General features: G+C 39.0%; 1 non-coding gene across 1 annotated transcript; it reads left to right on the top strand.

Annotated features, from left to right (window-relative positions):
• Positions 1–11575: 11575 nt before the first annotated feature.
• On the top strand, positions 11576–11683 carry LOC112746737 (small nucleolar RNA R71). The gene has a single exon (XR_003174604.1). It is a non-coding gene; the product is annotated as a small nucleolar RNA R71 (small nucleolar RNA).
• The last annotated feature ends 11147 nt before the right edge of the window (positions 11684–22830 follow it).

Raw genomic sequence — 22830 nt, 5'->3', positions numbered from 1 at the left:
TTTGTAATTAGACAAACGAAAACCCTCGATGTGTTGTTTATCGGTGTTTTCACCTTCAGGTTTTGTTGTAAAATTTTCAAAAATGGCGTTAAGCCATAATTGAAGTAGTCAGAGTGGGCCTCCTGTGTTGATTATATTATTATCTCAAAGGTCACAGACAAACAGACCAAGCTCTTCGAAAATGTGTCACAGAAGAAGCTTAGCCAAGTTGAGAGCTTTTCCTTCATGTAGGAGAGCAGCCAAGGGAAGGAAGAGCTTTGACATTTGTACGCTTCGGGAACAGAACAAAACTGCATTCAGCCAGTAAAATAAGAAGGCTACATGTTCACTGTCCGTGATTTCTGTACCATCTTCACCCATGTTATGGGCAATGAACTCACTATAGGAAGTGCTAAAGGTAACATTGTACTGATGTTGAGATTGTATGTCAGGGGTACTATCTGGAGAACTTATTGGGAGACCTGTGATGGCAGCCACATCGAGGAGGGACATTCCGATCATTCCGCAAGGAAGGTGGAAGTTGTTGGTAGTCCTATTCCAGAAATAAGTTACTGCTCCGATCATCCAAGGATGTGTAGTGAGTGAAAAATGAGACAGCCTTAGTAGTTCTTGTATTCCAAGGGCTCCCCAGGTAGCGCCCTTTGAGGGTTCAAGGCGTTGGTACCAAGTTGTGAAATCGAACCCTCGAGGATTGATTTTTTGATTATTTTGGAAGGATTTTTGGTTGATGAAGTGAGAGATGTTAAAAGCTTGGTTTATCAATAAATCTTCCCCTTCAGCATTTGGGAAGAAAGAAAGTTTTTTGTTCTCTCTTTCAAGGGTTTCAATCGGTCCAAGAAAGCAATGTGTATCTGCACCGATTGTGAAAGGGATTAGGATTCTGGTGTCATTGACTTGCAAATAAGGATCATCTATGATTTCATCATTGACTTGGTTAAGAATGCGAAGAGCTGGTGAAGTGGTGCACGAAATTGTGATTCACACTTTTCACAACTCTGCACAACTAACCAGCAAGTGCACTGGGTCGTCCAAGTAATACCTTACGTGAGTAAGGGTCGAATCCCACGGAGATTGTTGGCTTGAAGCAATCTATGGTTATCTTGTAATTCTTAGTCAGGATATCAATTATAATTATCAGTTTGGATTGCGAAAAATAAAAGAGCATGAATTAAATACTTGTTATGCAGTAATGGAGAATATGTTGGAGTTTTGGAGATGCTTTGTCTTCTGAATCTCTGCTTTCTCCCTGTCTTCTTCTTCACGCACGCAAGGTTCCTCCTACGGCAAGCTGTGTGTTAGTGGATTACCGTTGTCAATGGCTATCATCTGTCCTCTCAGTGAAAATGGTCCAGGTGCGCTGTCACCGCACGGCTATTCATCTGTCGGTTCTCACTCATGTTGGAATAGGATCCATTGATCCTTTTGCGTCTGTCACTACGCCCAACCCTTGTGAGTTTGAAGCTCATCACAGTCATTCAATCCCTAAATCCTACTCGGAATACCACAGAAAAGGTTTAGACTTTCCAGATTCTCAAGAATGCTGCCAATGGATTCTAGCTTATACCATAAAGATTATGATTAAGGAATCCAAGAGATACTCATTCAATCGAAGGTAGAACGGAGGTGGTTGTCAGTCACGCGTTCATAGGTTGATAATGGTGATGAGTGTCACGGATCATCACATCCATCATATTGAAGTGCAAATGAACATCTTAGATAGAAACAAGCGTGTTTGAATAGAAAACAGAAATAATTGCATGAATTCATCGAGACACAGCAGAGCTCCTCACCCCCAACAATGGAGTTTAGAGACTCATGCCGTCAAAGAGTACAAAGTTCAGATCTAAAAATATCATGAGGTACAAAATAAATCTCTAAAAGTTGTTTAAATACTAAACTAGTAACCTAGGTTTACAGGAATTGAGTAAACTATGATAGATAGTGCAGAAATCCACTTCCGGGGCCCACTTGGTGTATGCTGGGGCTGAGACTTGAGCTTCACACGTGCCTAGGCTGTTTCTGGAGTTAAACGCCATGTTGTAACCTGTTTCTGGCGTTTAACGCCAGAATAGGGCAGAGAACTGGCATTGAACGCTAGTTTGCGTCGTCTAAACTCGGGAAAAGTATGGACTATTAATTGCTGGAAAGCCCTGGATGTCTACTTTCCAACACAATTGAGAGCGCGTCATTTGGACTCCTGTAGCTCCAGAAAATCCACTTTGAGTGCAGGGAGGTCAGAATCCAACAGCATCTGCAGTTCTTTTTCAGCCTTTGAATCAGATTTTTGCTCAGGTCCCTCAATTTCAGCCAAAAAATACCTGAAATCATAGAAAAACACACAAACTCATAGTAAAGTCCAGAAATGTGATTTTTATTTAAAAACTAATAAAAATATACTAAAAACTAATCAAATCATACTAAAAACTTTGTAAAAACAATGCCAAAAAGCGTATAAATTATCCGCTCATCACAACACCAAACTTAAATTTTTACTTGTCCCCAAGCAACTGAAAATCAAATAGGATAAAAAGAAGAGAATATACTATAAATTCCAAAATATCAATGAAACTTAGCTCCAATCAGATGAGCGGGACTAGTAGCTTTTTGCCTCTTAAATAGTTTTGGCATCTCACTTTATCCATTGAAGTTCAGAATGATTGGCATCTATAGGAACTTAGAATTTAGATAGTGTTATTGATTCTCCTAGTTTAGTATGTTGATTCTTGAATACAACTACTTTATGAGTCTTGGCCGTAGCCCTAAGCACTTTGTTTTCCAGTATTACCACCGGATACATAAATGCCACAGACACATAACTGGGTGAACCTTTTCAGATTGTGACTCAGCTTTGCTAGAGTCCCCAATTAGAGGTGTCCAAGGTTCTTAAGCACACTCCGTTTTTGTTTTGGACCTCGACTTTAACCACTTAGTCTCAAGTTTTCACCTGACACCTTCACGCCACAAGCACATGGTTAGGGACAGCTTGGTTTAGCCGCTTAGGCCAGGATTTTATTCCTTTAGGCCCTCCTATCCACTGATGCTCAAAGCCTTGGATCCTTTTTATTACCCTTGCCTTTTGGTTTTAAGGGTTATTGGCTTTTTGCTCTTGCCTTTTGGTTTAAAGAGCTTTTGGCTTTTTCTGCTTGCTTTTTCTTTTTCTTTCTTCTTTTTTTTCGCCATTTTTCTTTTCTCTTCTCTTTTTTTTCGCAAGATTTTGTATTCACTGCTTTTTCTTGCTTCAAGAATCAATTTTATGGTTTTTCATATTATCAATAACATTTCTCCTTTTTCATCATTCTTTCAAGAGCCAACATATTTAACATTTATAAACAACAAATTCAAAAGACATATGCACTGTTCAAGCATTCATTCAGAAAACAAAAAGTATTGTCACCACATCAAAATAATTAAACTAATTTCAAGGATGAATTCAAAATCATGTACTTCTTGTTCTTTTGTGATTAAAAATATTTTTCATTTAAGAACGGTGATGGATTCATAGGACATTCATAGCTTTAAGGCATAGACACTAGACACTAATGATCATGTAAGAAAGACACAAACATAAATAAACATAAATCACAGAGAGCAAAAACAGAAAGAATAAAAGATAAGAAGATTAAGGAACGGGTCCACCTTAGTAAGGGTGGCGTCTTCTTCCTCTTGAAGAACCAATGGTGCTCTTGAGCTACTCTATATCTCTTCCTTGCCTTTGTTGCTCCTCCCTCATAGCTCTTTGTTCTTCCTTAATCTCATGGAAGGTGCCATATGGTTATGGCAAATTAAAAAGCGGGGCTTTTTCCACACCAAACTTAAAATGTTTGCTCGTCCTCGAGCAAAAGAAGAAAGAAATGAGGAGATGGAGATGTGTGGTGGGTTCGGCCAAGGGAGGGTGATAGTGTGTATGAGGGGTTTATGATGGATGGGTGTGAGTGGTGAAGAGAGTATGGAGAAGAGTGTTATGGAAAGGTGTGAAAAGGAGAGAAGAAAAGGTGGGGTAGGTAGGGATCCTGTGGGGTCCACAGATCTTGAGGGGTCAAGGACTTAGCATCCCTGCTCCATTGAGGCGTGCAAAACGCCCTTAGAGTGCAATCCTGACATTTAACGCCAGACTGCTGCTTGTTTCTGGCGTTAAACGCCAGCTTTTCTCCCTTTCTTGGCATTAAACACCAACTTGGTGCTTGTTTCTGGCGTTTAACGCTAGCTTGATGCTTCTTTCTGGCGTTAAACGCCAATCTAATACTTCTTACTGGCGTTTAAATGCCAGTAAGCTCTTCCTCCAGGGTGAGCTGTTTTTAATGCTATTTTTGATTTTGCTTTGATTTCTGTGACTCCACATGATCATCATCCTAAAGAAAACATAAAATAAAAAAGGAAAACGGAAAATTAACATAGATAAGTAAAAACTGGGTTGCCTCCCAATAAGTGCTTCTTTATTGTCTTTAGCTGGACCTTGCTGAGCTTTTAATCTAGCCTCAGCCTTGAGCACTCTTGCTTAATATTGCCTTCAAGATAATGCTTGATTCTCTGTCCATTAACAATGAACTTCTTATCAGAATCAATGTCTTGAAGCTCCACATAGCCATATGGTGACACACTTGTAATCACATATGGTCCCCTCCACCGGGATTTCAGTTTTCCAGGAAATAGCCTGAGCCTAGAGTTAAACAACAGAACTTTCTGTCCTGGTTCAAAGACTCTAGATGACAGCTTTCTGTCATGCCACCTTTTTGCTTTTTCTTTGTAAAGCTTGGCATTTTTGAAAGCAGTGAGTCTGAATTCCTCTAGCTCATTCAGCTGGAGCAATCTTTTTTCTCCAGCTAATTTGGCATCAAAGTTTAGGAATCTGGTTACCCAGTAGGCCTTATGCTCCAGTTCCACGGGTAGATGACAGGCCTTACTATACACAAGCTAGTATGGAGAGATCCCTATAGGAGTCTTGAATGCTGTTCTGTAAGCCCACAGAGCATCATCCAAGCTTCTCGCCCAATCCTTTCTACGGGTACTTACAGTTCGTTCCAGTATTCTTTTTATTTCTCTATTAGAGACTTCAGCATGCCCATTTGTCTGTGGATGATACGAAGTTGCCACCTTGTGACTAATTCCATACCGGACCATATCAGAGTAAAGCTGTTTGTTGCAGAAGTGAGTGCCCCCATCACTAATTAGTGCTTGGTGCACGAAATTGTGATCATCAATGGCGCCAACAACTTGGTACGCACAATTGTAATCTCAACTCTTTATCACAACTCCGCACAACTAACCAGCAAGTGCACTGGGTCGTCCAAGTAATAAACCTTACACGAGTAAGGGTCGATCCCACGGAGACTGTCGGCTTGAAGCAAGCTATGGTCATCTTGTAAATCTCAGTCAGGCGGATTCAAATGGTCATGGAGGATTGATAATTAAAAGATGAATAAAACATAAAATAAAAATAGAGATACTTATATAATTCATTGGTGAGAATTTCAGATAAACATATGAAGATGCTTTGTTCCCCCTAAACTTCTGCTTTCCTATTGCCTTCATCCAATCATTCATACTCCTTTCCATGGCAAGCTTTATGTTGGGCATCACCGTTGTCAATGGCTACTTCCCGTCTTCTCAGTGAAAATGTTCTACGCACGCTGTCACCGCACGGCTAATCATCTGTCAGTTCTCGATCATGTTGGAATAGGATCCATTGATCCTTTTGCGTCTGTCACACGCCCAACACTCGCGAGTTTGAAGCTCGTCACAGTCATCCCTTCCCAGATCCTACTCAGAATACCACAGACAAGGTTTAGACATTCCGGATCTCAAGAATGGCTGCCAATAATTCTAGCCTATACCACGAAGGTTCTAATCTTAGATTAGAAACCCAAGAGATACACATTCAAGCTTGTTTGCATGTAGAACGGAAGTGATTGTCAGGCACGCGTTCATAGGTGAGAATGGTGATGAGTGTCACATAATCATCACATTCATCATGTTCTTGAGTGCGAATGAATATCTTAGAGAAGAAGTAGGCGTGAATTGAATAGAAAAACAATAGTACTTTGCATTAATTCATGAAGAACAGCAGAGCTCCACACCTTAATCTATGGTGTGTAGAAACTCCACCGTTGAAAATACAAAAGTGATAATGGTGGTCATTGGCTTCGGCCCCAGAGAGGGAACCTCAAGAACCAAGATGAAAATACAATAGTAAAAGGTCCTATTTATAGAGAACTAGTAGCCTAGGGTTTATAGAAATAAGTAATTAATGTAGAAATCTTCTTCCGGGCCCACTTAGTATGTGCTTGGGCTGAGCATTAAAGCTTTCACATGTAGAGACTTTTCTTGGAGTTAAACGCCAGCTTTTGTGCCAGTTTGGGCGTTTAACTCCAGCTTTTGTGCCAGTTCTGGCATTTTAACGCCAGAATTCTTAAGCTGACTTGGAACGCCGATTTGGGCCATCAAATCTTGGGCAAAGTATGGACTATTATATATTGCTGGAAAGCCCAGGATGTCTACTTTCCAACGCAATTGAGAGCGCGCAAATTGGGCTTTTTTAGCTCCAGAAAATCCACTTCGAATGCAGGGAGGTCATAATCCAACAGCATCTGCAGTCCTTTTTCAGCCTCTGAATCAGATTTTTGCTCAGGTCCCTCAATTTCAGCCAGAAAATACCTGAAATCACAGAAAAATACACAAACTCATAGTAAAGTCCAGAAATGTAATTTTTAAATAAAAACTAATAAAAACATAATAAAAACTAACTAAAACATACTAAAAACATACTAAAAACAATGCCAAAAAGCGTATAAATTATCCGCTCATCACAATACCAAACTTAAATTGTTGCTTGTCCCCAAGCAACTGAAAATCATATAGGATAAAAAGAATAGAATGTACAATGAATTCCAAAAACATCTATGAAGATCAGTATTAATTAGATGAGCGGGGCTTTTAGCTTTTTGCTTCTGAACAGTTTTGGCATCTCACTTTATCCCTTGAAGTTCAGAATGATTGGCATCTATAGGAACTCAGAATCCAGATAGTGTTATTGATTCTCCTAGTTAAGTACATTGATTCTTGAACACAGCTACTTTATGAGTCTTAGCCGTGACCTTAAGCATTTTGTTTTCCAGTATTACCACCGGATACATAAATGCCACAGACACATGACTGGGTGAACCTTTTCAGTTTGTGACTCAGCTTTGCTAAAGTCCCCAGTGAGAGGTGTCCAGGGTTCTTAAGCACACTCTTTTTGCTTTGGACCACGACTTTAACCGCTCAGTCTCAAGTTTTCACTTGACACTTTCACGCCACAAGCACATGGTTAGGGACAGCTTGGTTTAGCTGCTTAGGCCAGGATTTTATTCCTGTGGGCCCTCCAATCCACTGATGCTCAAAGCCTTGGATCCTTTTTATTTTATCCTTGCCTTTTGGTTTAAAGGGTTATTGGGTTTTTCTGCTTGCTTTTTCTTTTTCTCTTTTTTTTCGCATATATCCTTTTTTTTGCAAGCTTTTCACTGCTTTTTCTTGCTTCAAGAATCAATTTTATGATTTTTCAGATTATCAAATAATATTTCTCCTTTTCCATCATTCTTTCAAGAGCCAACAATTTTAACATTCATGAATCAACAATATCAAAAATATGCACTATTCAAGCATTCATTCAGAAAGACAAAAGTATTGCCACCACATCAAAATAATTAAATTGTTTTAAAATTCGAAATTCATGCACTTCTTTTTCTTTTTTAATTAAAAACATTTTTCATTTAAGAAAGGTGATGGATTCATTTTCATAGCTTTAAGGCATAGACACTTAGACACTAATGATCATGTAATAAAGACACAAATATAAATAAACATAAAGCATAATTTTCGAAAAACAGAAAATAAAGAACAAGGAGATTAAAGAACGGGTCCACCTTAGTGATGGCGGCTTGTTCTTCCTCTTGAAGATCTAATGGAGTGCTTGAGCTCCTCAATGTCTCTCCCTTGCCTTTGGTGCTCCTCTCTCATGGTTCTTTGGTCTTCTCTAATTTCATGGAGGAGGATGGAATGCTCTTGGTGCTCCACCCTTAGTTGCCCCATGTTGGAACTTAATTCTCCTAGGGAGGTGTTGATTTGCTCCTAATAGTTTTGTGGAGAAAAATGCATCCCTTGAGGCATCTCAGGGATTTCATGATGAGGAATTTCCTCATGCTCATGGTGAGGTTCTCTTATTTGCTCCATCCTTTTCTTAGTGATGGGCTTATCCTCATCAATGAGGATGTCTTCCTCTATGTCAATTCCAGCTGAATAGCAGAGGTGACAAATAAGGTGAGGGAAGGCTAACCTTGCCAAGGTAGAGGGCTTGTCCGCCACCTTGTAGAGTTCTTGGGAGATAACCTCATGAACTTCTACTTCCTCTCTAGTCATGATGCTATGGATCATGATAGCCCGGTCTATAGTAACTTCAGACCGGTTGCTAGTGAGAATGATTGAGCGTTGGATGAACTCCAACCATCCCCTAGCCACGGGCTTGAGGTCATGCCTTCTTAGTTGAACCGGCTTTCCTCTTAAATCTCTCTTCCATTGAGCACCCTCTTCACAGATGTCTATGAGGACTTGGTCCAACCTTTGATCAAAGTTGACTCTTCTAGTGTAGGGGTGTGCATCTCCTTGTATTATGGGCAAGTTGAATGCCAACCTTACATTCTCCGGACTAAAATCTAAGCATTTCCCCCTAACCATTGTAAGCCAATTCTTTGGGTCCGGGTTCACACTTTGATCATGGTTCTTGGTGATCCATGCATTGGCATAGGACTCTTGAACCATTAAGATTTCGACTTGTTGAATAGGGTTGGTGAGAACTTCCCAACCTCTTCTTCGAATCTCATGTCGGATCTCCGGATATTCACCCTTTTTGAGTTTGAAAGGGACCTCGGGGATCACCTTCTTCTTGGCCACAACTTCATAGAAGTGGTCTTGGTGCACCCTTGAGATGAATCTCTCCATCTCCCATGACTCGGAGGTGGAAGCTTTTGCCTTCCCTTTCCTCTTTCTAGAGGTTTCTCTGGCCTTAGGTGCCATAAATGGTTATGAAAAAACAAAAAGTAACGCTTTTACCACACTAAACTTAGAAGGTTTGCTCATCCTCGAGCAAAAGAAGAGAGTAGAAGAAGAAGAAATAGAGGAGATGGAAGGGGCTTAGTGTTTCGGCCAAGGGAGAGAAGTAGTGTATATGTTGTGTGAAAATGAAGGAGTGAAGATGGGTTTATATAGTAGTGGAGAGGGGGGTATGGTTTGGCCATTATGGGTGGGTTTGGGTAGGAAAGTGGTTTGAATTTGAATGGTGAGGCAGGTGGGGTTTTATGAAGGATGGATGTGAGTGGTGAAGAGAATGGTGGGATTTGATAGGTGAGGAGTTTTTGGGGAAGAGGTATTGAGGTGATTGGTGAAATGGGTGAAGAAGAGAGAGAGAGGTGGGGTAGGTGGGGATCCTGTGGGGTCCACAGATCCTGAAGTGTCAAGGATATCTCATCCTTGCACCAAGTGGCGTGCAAAAATGCCCCTTGCTGCCAATCCTGGCGTTAAATGCCAGGCTGCTGCCCATTTCTGACGTTTAACGCCAGCTTCTTGCCCATTCCTGGCATTAAACGCCAGTCTGGTGCCCATTTCTGGCGTTAAATGCCCAGAATGGTGCCAGACTGGGCGTTTAACGCCCATTCTGCTATCCTTACTGGCGTTTAAATGCCAGTAAGTTTCTCCTCCAGGGTGTTCTATTTTTAATACTGTTTTTCCTTCTGTTTTTGCTTTTTCAATTATTTTTGTGACTTCACATGATCATCAACCTACAGAAAACATAAAATAACAATGGAGAATAAATAAAATTGGGTTGCCTCCCAACAAGCGCTTCTTTAATGTCAGTAGCTTGACAGTGGGCTCTCATGGAGCCTCACAGATACTCAGAGCATGATGATGGCCTCTCAACACCAAACTTAGAGTTTGGTTGTGGCCTCCCAACACCAAACTTAGAGTTTGAATGTGGGGATTTTGTTTGACTCTGTATTGAGAAAAGTTTTTCATGCTTCCTCTCTATGGTTACAGAGGGAGATCCTTGAGCCTTAAACACAAGGGAGTCCTCATTCACTTGAAGGACTAATTCTCCTCTGTCTACATCAATCACAGCTTTTGCTGTGGCTAGGAAGGGTCTACCAAGGATGATGGATTCATCCATACACTTCCCAGTGTCTAGGATTATGAAATCAGCAGGGATGTAGTGGTCTTCAACCTTTACCAAGACATCCTCTACAAGTCCATAAGCTTGTTTCCTTGAATTGTCTGCCATCTCTAGTGAGATTCTTGCAGCTTGTTCCTCAATGATCCCTAGCTTCTCCATTATACAGAGAGGCATGAGGTTTATACTTGACCCTAGGTCACACAAAGCCTTCTCAAAGGTCATGATGCCTATGGTACAAGGTATTGAGAACTTCCCTGGATCCTGTCTCTTCAGAGGTAATTTTTGCCTAGTCAAGTCATCCAGTCCTTTAGTGAGCAATGGAGGTTCATTTTCCCAAGTCTCATTACCAAATAACTTAGCGTTTAGCTTCATGATTGCTCCAAGGTACTTAGCAACTTGCTCTTCAGTAACATCTTCATCCTCTTCAGAGGAAGAGTACTCATCAGAGCTCATGAATGGCAGGAATAAATTCAATGGAATCTCTATGGTCTCTGTGTGAGCCTCAGATTCCCATGGTTCCTCATGAGGGAACTCCTTGGAGGCCAGTGGACGTCCAATGAGGTCTTCCTCAATGGAGATCACTGCCTCTTCCTCCTCTCCAAGTTTGGCCGTATGGGTCATGTTGATGGTCTTGCACTCTCCTTTTGGATTCTCTTCTGTATTGCTTGGAAGAGTACTAGGAGGGAGTTCAGTAACTTTCTTACTCAGCTGACCTACTTGTGCCTCCAAATTTCTAATGGAGGACCTTGTTTCAGTCATGAAACTTTGAGTGGTTTTAATTAGATCAGAGACTACAGTTGCTAAGTCAGAATGGCTCTACTTAGAATTCTCTGTCTGTTGCTGAGAATATGATGGAAAAGGCTTGCTATTGCTAAACCTGTTTCTTCCACCATTATTGTTATTGAAGCCTTGTTGAGGCCTCTGTTGGTCCTTCCATGAGAGATTTGGATGATTTCTCCATGAAGGATTGTAAGTGTTTCCATAGGAATCTCCCATGTAATTCACCTCTTCCATTGCTGGGTTCTCAGGATCATAAGCTTCTTCTTCAAATGAAGCTTCTTTGGTACTACCTATTGCTGCTTGCATTCTAGACAGACTCTGAGAAATCATATTGACTTGTTGAGTCAATATTTTCTTCTGAGCCAGTATGGCATTCAGAGTATCAATCTCAAGAACTCCTTTCTTCTGATTTGTCCCATTATTCACAGGATTCCTTTCAGAGGTGTAGATGAATTGGTTATTTGCAACCATTTCAATGAGTTTCTGAGCTTCTGCAGGCATCTTCTTCAGATGAAGAGATCCTCCAGCAGAGCTGTCCAATGACATTTTGGACAGTTCAGACAGACCATCATAGAAGATACATATGATGCTCCATTCTGAAAGCATGTCAGAAGGACACCTTCTGATTAAGTGCTTGTATCTTTCCCATGCTTCATAGAAGGATTCACCTTCCTTCTGTCTGAAGGTTTGGACTTCCACTCTAAGTTTGCTCAATTTTCGAGGTGGAAAGAACTTTGTCAAGAAGGCATTAACTAGCTTTTCCAAGAGTTCAGGCTTTCTTTAGGTTGTGAATCCAACCATGTTCTAGCTCTGTCTCTTACAGCAAAGGGAAAAAGTATAAGCTTGTAGACCTTGGGATCAACCCCATTAGTCTTGACAGTGTCACAGATTTGCAAGAATTCAGCTAAGAACTGATGAGGATCTTCCAATGGAAGTCCATGAAACTTGCAATTATGTTGCATTAGAGAAACTAATTGAGGTTTAAGCTCAAAATTATTTGCTCCAATGGCAGGGATAGAGATGCTTCTCCCATAGAAGTCAGGAGTAGGTGCAGTAAAGTCACCAAGCACCTTCCTTGCATTGTTGGTGTTTTCGGCTGCCATGGCTTCTTCTTGTTTGAAAAGCTCTGTTAGGTCCTCTACAGAGAGTTGTACTTTAGCTTCTCTCAGCTTTCTCTTCAAGGTCCTTTCGGGTTCAGGATCAGCCTCAACCAGAATGTCTTTGTCCTTACTCCTGCTCATATGAAAGAGAGAAGAAGAAAGTATGGAATCCTCTATGTCACAGTATAGAGATTCCTTGAGGTGTCAGAGGAAAAGAAAAATAGAAGGAGGAGGTAGAAAGAGAAGAATTCGAACTTATCAAGAGGGATAGAGTTCGAATTGTTGATAGTGAAGGAGTGTTAGTCCTTAAATAGAAGGATGTGAGAAGAGGGGAAGAATTTTCGAAATTAAAGTAAAAGATTTTGAAATAATTAAAAGAAATTTTGAAAATTTGGTAAAGGTTTTTCGAAAATTAAGATTGGGAAAGAAATTAAGTGATTTTTGAAAAAGATTTTGAAATTAGAAATCAAAAAGATATGATTGAAACTTAATTTTGAAAAAGATGTGATTGAAAAGATATGATTGAGAAGATATGATTGAAAATCAATATAAAAACAGAAAGTTTTAAAATTAAAGTTGATTACTTGACTAACAAGAAATTAGAAGATATGATTCTAGAGTTAAAACTTTTGATCCTTTCTTAATAGGCAAGTAACAACTAGAAAATTTTGAATTAAATTATTAATTGTAGCAAGAATTTTCGAAAATAGTAATAAATAAAAAAATTGAAAAGAAATTGATTTTGAAAAGATATGATTGAAAATATATGATTTGGAAAAGATTTAATTTTGAAGAATTATGAAAACTTGAAAAAACATTTGAATTAAAAACAAAATCTTCCCTCTTATGTCATCCTGGCGTTAAACACCCAGAATGGCATCCATTCTGGCGTTTAACGCCCAAAATGCTACCTTTTTGGGCGTTTAACGCCCAACCAGGTATCCTGGCTGGCGTTTAAACGCTAGTTTTCCTTCTTCACTGGGTGTTTTGAACGTCCAGCTTTTTCTGTTTAATTCCTCTACTGAATATTCTGAATCTTCAATTCTCTGTATTATTGACTTGAAAAGACACAATTTTGAAAATATTTTTGAATTTTTAATGATGAGAAACAATAAAAAATGCAACTAAGATCAAATAAACAATGCATGCAAGACACCAAACTTAGAAGTTTGTATACTAAGGACTATAACAATTTGAAAATACATGTAAGAAACAACAAAATACACAAAACAAGAGAATTTAAAGATCAGAACTAGGAAATCATCAAGAACAACTTGAAGATCAATGAAGAACATAATGCATATATTTGAAAAATGCAAGAAGAATAGAAACATGCAATTGACACTAAACTTTAAAATTAGACACTAGACTCAAACAAGAGACATAAAATATTTTTTATTTTTATGGTTTTATAAATTTTTTTGTGATTTTTTGAAAATTGAGTGGAAAAGAAAATAAAGGGGTTCAAAATTTTTAATAAGAGTTCCAGGAATCATTGCAATGCTAGTCTAAGACTCCGGTCCAGGAATTAGACATGGCTTACTAGCCAGCCAAGCTTTCAATGAAAGCTCCGGTCCAAAACACTAGACATGGCCAATGGCCAGCCAAGCTTTAGCAGATCATTGCTAACAACAGCAAAATTGATAGAAATCAACAAGCTCTTGTGATGATAAGTTGAAACCTCGGTCCAATAAGATTAGACATGGCTTCACAGCCAGCCAGACTTCAACAGATCATCATGAAACTCTAGAATTCATTCTTAAAAACTCTGAAGAACAAAATAGAAAAAAAATTTCTTTTTTTTTGTATTAAAAAAATTTTCGAAAATAAAAATTAAAATTACCTAATCTAAGCAACAAGATAAACCGTCAGTTGTCCAAACTGGTGCCAAAAACTTGGTGCACAAAATTGTGATCATCAATGGCGCCAACAACTTGGTACGCACAATTGTAATCTCAACTCTTTATCACAACTCCGCACAACTAACCAGCAAGTGCACTGGGTCGTCCAAGTAATAAACCTTACGCGAGTAAGGGGTCGATCCCACGGAGACTGTCGGCTTGAAGCAAGCTATGGTCATCTTGTAAATCTCAGTCAGGCGAATTCAAATGGTTATGGAGGATTGATAATTAAAAGATGAATAAAACATAAAATAAAGATAGAGATACTTATGTAATTCATTGGTGAGAATTTCAAATAGGCGTATGAAGATGCTTTGTTCCCCCTAAACTTCTGCTTTCCTATTGCCTTCATCCAATCATTCATACTTCTTTCCATGGCAAGCTTTATGTTGGGCATCACCGTTGTCAATGGCTACTTCCCGTCCTCTCAGTGAAAATGTTCTACGCACGCTGTCACCGCACGGCTAATCATCTGTCGGTTCTCGATCATGTTGGAATAGGATGCATTGATCCTTTTGTGTCTGTCACACGTCCAACACTCGCGAGTTTGAAGCTCTTCACAGTCATCCCTTTCCAGATCCTACTCAGAATACCACAGATAAGGTTTAGACATTCTGGATCTCAGGAATGGCCGCCAATAATTCTAGCCTATACCACGAAGGTTCTAATCTTAGATTAGAAACCCAAGAGATACACATTCAAGCTTGTTTGCATTTAGAACGGAAGTGGTTGTCAGGCATGCGTTCATAGGTGAGAATGGTGATGAGTGTCACATAATCATCACATTCATCATGTTCTTGAGTGCGAATGAATATCTTAGAGAAGAAGTAGGCGTGAATTGAATAGAAAAACAGTAGTACTTTGCATTAATTCATGAAGAACAGCAGAGCTCCACACCTTAATCTATAGTGTGTAAAAACTCCACCGTTGAAAATACAAAAGTGATAATGGTGGTCATTGACTTCGGCCCCAGAGAGGGAACCTCAAGAACCAAGATAAAAATACAATAGTAAAAGGTCCTATTTATAGAGAACTAGTAGCCTAGGGTTTACAGAAATAAGTAATTAATGCAGAAATCTTCTTCCGGGCCCACTTGGTGTGTGCTTGGGCTGAGCATTAAAGCTTTCACATGTAGAGACTTTAATTGGACTTAAACGCCAGCTTTTGTTCCAGTTTGGGCGTTTAACTCCAGCTTTTGTGCCAGTTCTGGCGTTTTGACGCCAGAATTCTTAAGCTGAATTGGAACGCCGGTTTGGGCCATCAAATCTTGGGCAAAGTAAAAACTATTATATATTGCTGGAAAGCCCAGGATGTCTACTTTCCAAAGCAATTGAGAGCGCGCCAATTGGGCTTCTGTTGCTCCAGAAAATTCACTTCGAGTGCAGGGAGGTCAGAATCCAACAGCATCTGCAGTCCTTTTTCAGCCTCTGAATCAGATTTTTGCTCAGGTCCCTCAATTTCAGCCAGAAAATACCTGAAATCACAGAAAAATACACAAACTCATAGTAAAGTCCAGAAATATGATTTTTAAATAAAAACTAATAAAAACTAACTAAAACATACTAAAAATATACTAAAAATAATGCCAAAAAGCATATAAATTATCCGCTCATAAATGCTCTAGAGACACCAAACCTGCTGAAGATATGTTTCTGGAGGAACTTCAGCACTGTCTTAGTATCATTAGTGGGTGTGGCAATGGCCTCTACCCATTTGGATACATAGTCGACTGCCACCAGAATATAAGTGTTTGAGTATGATGGTGGGAAAGGCCCCATAAAGTCAATACCCCATACGTCAAACAACTCATCTCTAAGATTCCTTGCTGAGGCATGGCATAACTGTGAGGCAGATTACCAGTTCTCTGGCACCTGTCACAGTTACGCACAAACTCTCGGGAGGCTTTATAGAGAGTGGGCCAGTAGAAGCCACATTGGAGGACTTTTGTGGCTGTTTGCTCACCTCCGAAATGTCCTCCATATTGTGATCCATGACAATGCCATAGGATCTTCTATGCTTCTTCTCTAGGCACACACCTACGGATTATTCCGTCTGCACATCTCTTAAAGAGATATGGTTCATCCCACAGGTAGTACTTTGCATCAGTAATTAATTTTTTCTTTTGTTGCTTGCTGTACTCCTTGGGTATGAATCTTGCAGCTTTATAGTTTGCAATGTCTGCAAACCATGGTGTTTGCTGGATGGCAAATAGTTGCTCATCCGGAAAGGTTTCAGAGATCTCAATAGAGGGGAAGGACATCCCTTCTACTAGCTCTATCCGGGACAGATGATCAGCCACTTGGTTCTCTGTCCCTTTTCTGTCTCTTATTTCTATATCAAACTCTTGCAGAAGCAACACCCATCTTATGAGCTTGGGTTTTGAATCCTGCTTTGTGAGTAGATATTTAAGAGCAACATGGTCAGTATACACAATGACTTTTGATCCTAATAAGTATGATCTAAACTTGTCAATGGCATAAACCACTGCAAGCAATTCTTTTTCTGTGGTTGTGTAATTTTTCTGGGCATCATTTAAAACACGACTAGCATAATAAATGACATGCAAAAGCTTGTTATGCCTCTGTCCCAGTACTGCACCAATGGCATGGTCACTGGCATCACACATTAGTTCAAATGGTAATGTCCAATCTGGTGCAGAAATAACTGGTGCTGTGACCAGCTTAGCTTTCAGAGTTTCAAACGCCTGCAGACACTCTGTGTCAAACACAAATGGCGTGTCAGCAGCTAGCAGATTGCTCAGAGGTTTTGTAATTTTTGAAAAATCCTTTATAAACCTCCTATAAAATCCTGCATGCCCTAGAAAGCTTCTGATTGCCTTAACATTGGCAGGTGGTGGTAATTTTTCAATTACCTCTACCTTAGCTTGATCCACCTCTATTCCCTTGTTCGAAATATTGTGCCCAAGGACAATCCCTTCAGTCACCATAAAGTGACATTTTTCCCAGTTTAAAACCAGGTTAGTCTCTTGGCATCTTTTCAGAACCAGTGTCAGGTGATCAAGACAGGAGCTGAATGAGTCTCCATATACTGAGAAGTCATCCATGAAGACTTCCAGATATTTTTCCACCATATCAGAGAAAATAGAGAGCATGCATTTCTGAAAGGTTTCAGGCGCATTACACAGCCCAAATGGCATCCTTCTGTAGGTAAATACTCCAGATGGACATGTGAATGTTGTTTTCTCTTGATCCTGGGGATCTACTGTAATTTGGTTGTAGCCTGAATAGCCATCCAAAAAGCAGTAATAATCATGACCTACTAGTCTTTCTAGCATCTAGTCTATGAATGGTAAAGGAAAATGATCCTTTCTGGTGGCTGTATTGAGCCTTCTGTAGTCAATACACATGCGCCACCCTGTAACTGTTCTTGTAGGAACCAGTTCATTTTTTTCATTATGAACCACTGTCATGCCTCCCTTTTTGGGGACAACTTGGACAGGGCTCACCCAAAGGCTATCAGAAATAGGATAAATAATCACAGCCTCTAGTAACTTGGTGACCTCTTTCTGCACCACTTCCTTCATGGCTGGATTTAGCCGCCTCTGTGGTTGAACCACTGGCTTAGCATCGTCCTCCAATAGGATCTTGTGCATGCATCTTGCTGGGCTGATGCCCTTAAGGTCACTTATGAACCACCCAAGAGCTGTCTTGTGTGTTCTTAGCACTTGAAGTAGCGCTTCCTCTTTCAGGGGATTTAAAGCAGAGCTTATGATCACCGGAAAAGTGTCACCTTCTCCCAGAAATGCATATTTCAGGGATGGTGGTAATGGTTTGAGCTCGGGTTTAGGAGGTTTTTCCTCTTCCTGAGGAAGTTTCAGAGGCTCTTTCAATTCCTCTGAATCCTCCAGATCAGGTTGAACATCTTTAAAGATGTCTTCCACCTATGATTCGAGACTCTCAGCCATGTTGATCTCCTCTACCAAAGAGTCAATAAGATCAACTTTCATGCAGTCTTTTGGTGTGTCTGGATGCTGCATGGCTTTGACAGCATTTAACTTAAACTCATCCTCATTGACTCTTAGGGTTACTTCCCCCTTTTGGACATCAATGAGAGTTCGTCCAGTTGCTAGGAAAGGTCTTCCTAGAATGAGAGTGGGACTCTTGTGCTCCTCCATTTCCAGCACTACAAAGTCAGTGGGAAAGGCGAATGGCCCAACCCTGACAATCATGTCTTCAATCATGCCTGATGGGTATTTAATGGAGCCATCAGCAAGTTGGAGACATATCCTGGTTGGTTTGACTTCTTCAGTTAAACCAAGCTTTCTGATAGTGGATGCAGGTATTAGGTTGATGCTTGCCCCAAGATCACATAAAGCTATCTTGGTGCAATCACCCTCTAATATGCATGGTATCATAAAGCTCCCGGGATCTTTAAGACTTTCTGGGAAGCTTTTCAGAATGACTGCACTGCATTCCTCAGTGAGGAGAACTCTTTCAGTTTCTCTCCAATCCTTCTTATGACTCAAGATCTCTTTCATGAACTTGGCATAAGAGGGTATTTGCTCAAGTACCTCTGCAAACGGAATCTTTATTTCAAGAGTCCTGAGATAGTCTGCAAAGCGAGCAAATTGCTTATCCTGCTCTTCTTGGCAGAGTTTTTGAGGATAAGGCATCTTGGCTTTGTATTCCTCAACCTTGGTTGCTACAGGTTTATTTCCTACAGAGGTGGTTGGAGAAGCCTTCTTAGAGGGGTTGCTATCAGCACTTGTGTGTGTCTGATCCCTCACTGGTATTTGAATGCCAGAACTGAGCTTCCATTGGGCGTTTGACACCAGCTCCTTGCCTGTTTCTGGCGTTTGAACGCCAGAACTGCGCGTAGGTTGGGCGTTTAACGCCAACTTTGCATCCTTTTCTGGCGTTTGAACGCCAGAGTTGTTCCTCTCTGGGCTCTTACTGTCCTCAGAGGGATTTTGGATAATATTTTGCTCATCCTCTATCAGTTGTTCTTTTCTTGGCTTTCTGCTGCTCTGAAGTGAGGTATTTAATGTTTTTCCACTTCTTAATTGAACTGCCTGGCACTCTTCTGTTATCTACTTTGATAACTGCTGTTTTGTCTGATTCAATTGTGCTTCCATATTTTTATTAGCATTTTTAGTGTCTTGTAGCATCTCTTTGAATTCTGCCAGCTGTTTTGTTAGAAAACACAACTGTTGATTGAGTTCAGCAACTTGTTCTGGAGGACCAAGTTCAGTAAACACTGCCTTGGCTTCTTCTTTTATAGAGGACCCACTACTTATGCACAGATGCTGATTTATGGCAACTATATCAATAAGCTCTTGAGCCTCTTCAATAGTTTTTCTCATGTGTATAGATCCACCAGCTGAGTGGACTAGAGATATCTGAGCTCTTTCTGTAAGCCCATAGTAGAAGATGTCTAATTGCACCCACTCTGAAAATATTTCAGAGGGGCATTTCCTTAGCATCCGTCTGTACCTCTCCCAGGCATTATAAAGGGATTCATCATCCTCTTGTTTAAAGCCTTGGATGTCCAGCCTTAGCTGTGTCATCCTTTTTGGAGGAAAATATTGATTCAGAAATTTGTCTGATAACTGTTTCCATGTTCTTATGCTTGTTGTGGGTTGGTTATTTAACCACCTTTTAGCTTGATCTTTTACAGCAAACAGAAACAGTAACAGCCTGTATACATCCTGATCTACCTCCTTGTCATATACTGTGTCAGCAATTTACAAGAATTGTGCCAGAAACTCAGTAGGTTCTTCCTGTAGAAGACCGGAATACTGGCAATTTTGCTACACCATGACAATGAGCTAAGGATTTAGCTCAAAACTGCTTGCCTTGATAGGAGGTATACAGATACTACTCCCGTATGCAGCAGTAATGGGGTTAGCATATGACCCCAGAGTCCTTCTGGACTGTTCATTTCCACTTTTGTCCATGATGGAGAAAAGGAGATGATGTGGATTGTAAAAAAAATTTTTTTTTTTTGGAAATCGAAATTAAAATAAAATAAAATGAGTCAAAATTTGAATATAAGTTCAAAAATTAAAAGGAAATTGAAAACTAAAATAATTAATTAATTCAAAAGATTTGAAAAATAAAGGGTAAGGATTTTCGAAAAATGAAGAGAGAGAAATTGGTTAGGAAGTTTTGAAAAAGATATGTCTTAAAATTAAAGATACTTGTAAGAAAATAAAATAAAATAAAGAAAAGATATGAAAAAGATTTGATTTTAAGATTTGAGATTAGAAAAGATAAGATAAGCTAGGTAAGAGAAGATAAGGAATTTAAATTAAAAAGTTTTGAAAATTAAATTTTAAATTTGAAAATTAAATTTTGAAATTTGAAATTTGAAATTTTAAATTTGAAATTTGAAATTTTGAATTTTGAATTTTGGAAGTTGAAATTTGAAATTTGAAATAAGATAAGATAAGTTTTTAAAAAAGATATGATTTTTTTTAAAAAGATTTGAATTTTGAAATTTTAAAACTTAAGATAAGAAAATATAAAAATTTTAAAATAAAATCTGAATTTTTAAAAAGAAAATTCAAAAAATCAATTAAAATAAAGGGAAAAGATATTTTTGAATTCAATAAGGAAAGAGAAAAACAACAAACTGACACCAAACTTAGAATTTTTAGATCAAAATAAAGAAAACGAGTAAGAAAACTTTGAATGTTAAGATGAATACCAAGAACACTTTGAAGATCAAGATGAACACCAAGAACAATTTTTGGAAATTTTTAAGAAAATAAAAACACAAAGAACACCAAACTTAAAATTTTTAGAAAACCAAAAATAAATTTTCGAAAATTAAAGAAAAATAACAAGAGAACACCAAACTTAAAAGTTTAACACAAGATTTAGTCAAAGAAAAATTATTTTTGAAAAAATTTTAAAAGGAAGATACCCAATTACTAAGAACATAAGCACAACGCTCTAGCCAACTGAGGTATAAATTTAAAGTGCTTTTTTTTTTTAAAAAAAAGGTATTTAATGTATATAAATTTTTTTTTTTTGCTGATGATTTGAAAACGCACAAGAAAAATAAGAAAATACACAGAACAGGAAAAACTAAATATCAAACAAGAAAAATAGCAAGAACAACTTGAAGATTAAGAAAGAACAATGAACACAAATTCGAAAATTTAAAAGAAAATAAAAACATGCAATTGACACCAAACTTAAAATATGAAACTAAACTCAAATAGAAAAACTCAATTATTAGTTTATAAAAATTTTCGAAAAATTTAAAAGAGAAAATAAGGATTTAAAAAAAAATTTCAACCAAAAACAATAATAGAAGACGCAATTTTTGTGACTCTAAACTAAAAAGATAATTTTTTCCTAATCTAAGCAACAAAATAAACCGTCAGTTGTCCAAACTTGAACAATCCCGGCAACGGCGCCAAAAACTTGGTGTACGAAATTGTGATTCACACTTTTCACAACTCCGCACAACTAACCAGCAAGTGCACTGGGTCGTCCAAGTAATACCTTACGTGAGTAAGGGTCGAATCCCACGGAGATTGTTGGCTTGAAGCAATCTATGGTTATCTTGTAATTCTTAGTCAGGATATCAATTATAATTATCAGTTTGGATTGCGAAAAATAAAAGAGCATGAATTAAATACTTGTTATGCAGTAATGGAGAATATGTTGGAGTTTTAGAGATGCTTTGTCTTCTGAATCTCTGCTTTCCCCCTGTCTTCTTCTTCACGCACGCAAGGTTCCTCCTATGGCAAGCTGTGTGTTGGTGGATTACCATTGTCAATGGCTACCATCCGTCCTCTCAGTGAAAATGGTCCAGGTGCGCTGTCACCGCACGGCTATTCATCTGTCGGTTCTCACTCATGCTGGAATAGGATCCATTGATCCTTTTGCGTCTGTCACTACGCCCAACCCTTGTGAGTTTGAAGCTCATCACAGTCATTCAATCCCTGAATCCTACTCGGAATACCACAGACAAGGTTTAGACTTTCCGGATTCTCAAGAATGCTGCCAATGGATTCTAGTTTATACCACAAAGATTCAGATTAAGGAATCCAAGAGATACTCATTCAATCGAAGGTAGAACGGAGGTGGTTGTCAGAGAATGGTGATGAGTGTCATGGATCATAACATCCATCATATTGAAGTGCGAATGAACATCTTAGATAGAAACAAGCGTGTTTGAATAGAAAACAGAAATAATTGCATTAATTCATCGGGACACAGCAGAGCTCCTCACCCCCAACAATGGAGTTTAGAGACATATGCCATCAAAGAGTACAAAGTTCAGATCTAAAAATGTCATGAGGTACAAAATAAATCTCTAAAAGTTGTTTAAATACTAAACTAGTAACCTAGGTTTACAGGAATTGAGTAAACTATGATAGATAGTGCAGAAATCCACTTTCGGGGCCTACTTGGTGTGTGCTAGGGCTGTGACTTGAGCTTCACATGTGCCTAGGCTATTTCTGGAGTTAAACGCCAGGTTGTAACCTGTTTTGGGCATTTAACTCCAACTTGTAACCTGTTTCTGGCGTTTAACGCCAGAATAGGGCAAAGAACTGGCGTTGAACGCCAGTTTGCGTCATCTAAACTCGGGAAAAGTATGGACTATTATATATTGCTGGAAAGCTCTGGATGTCTACTTTCCAACGCAATTGAGAGCGCATCATTTGGACTCCTGTAGCTGCATAAAATCCACTTTGAGTGCAGGGAGGTCAGAATCCAACAGCATCTGCAGTCCTTTTTCAGCCTCTGAATCAGATTTTTGCTCAAGTCCCTCAATTTCAGCCAGAAAATACCTGAAATCACAGAAAAATACACAAACTCATAGTAAAGTCCAGAAATATGATTTTTATTTAAAAACTAATAAAAATATACTAAAA

This window comes from Arachis hypogaea, chromosome 14 (assembly GCF_003086295.3).
Source record: "Arachis hypogaea cultivar Tifrunner chromosome 14, arahy.Tifrunner.gnm2.J5K5, whole genome shotgun sequence".
In the NCBI taxonomy this organism is placed as follows: Eukaryota; Viridiplantae; Streptophyta; class Magnoliopsida; order Fabales; family Fabaceae; genus Arachis; species Arachis hypogaea.
Note: the sequence above shows the minus strand (reverse complement) of the source record. Positions and strands in the feature narration are given on the sequence as shown.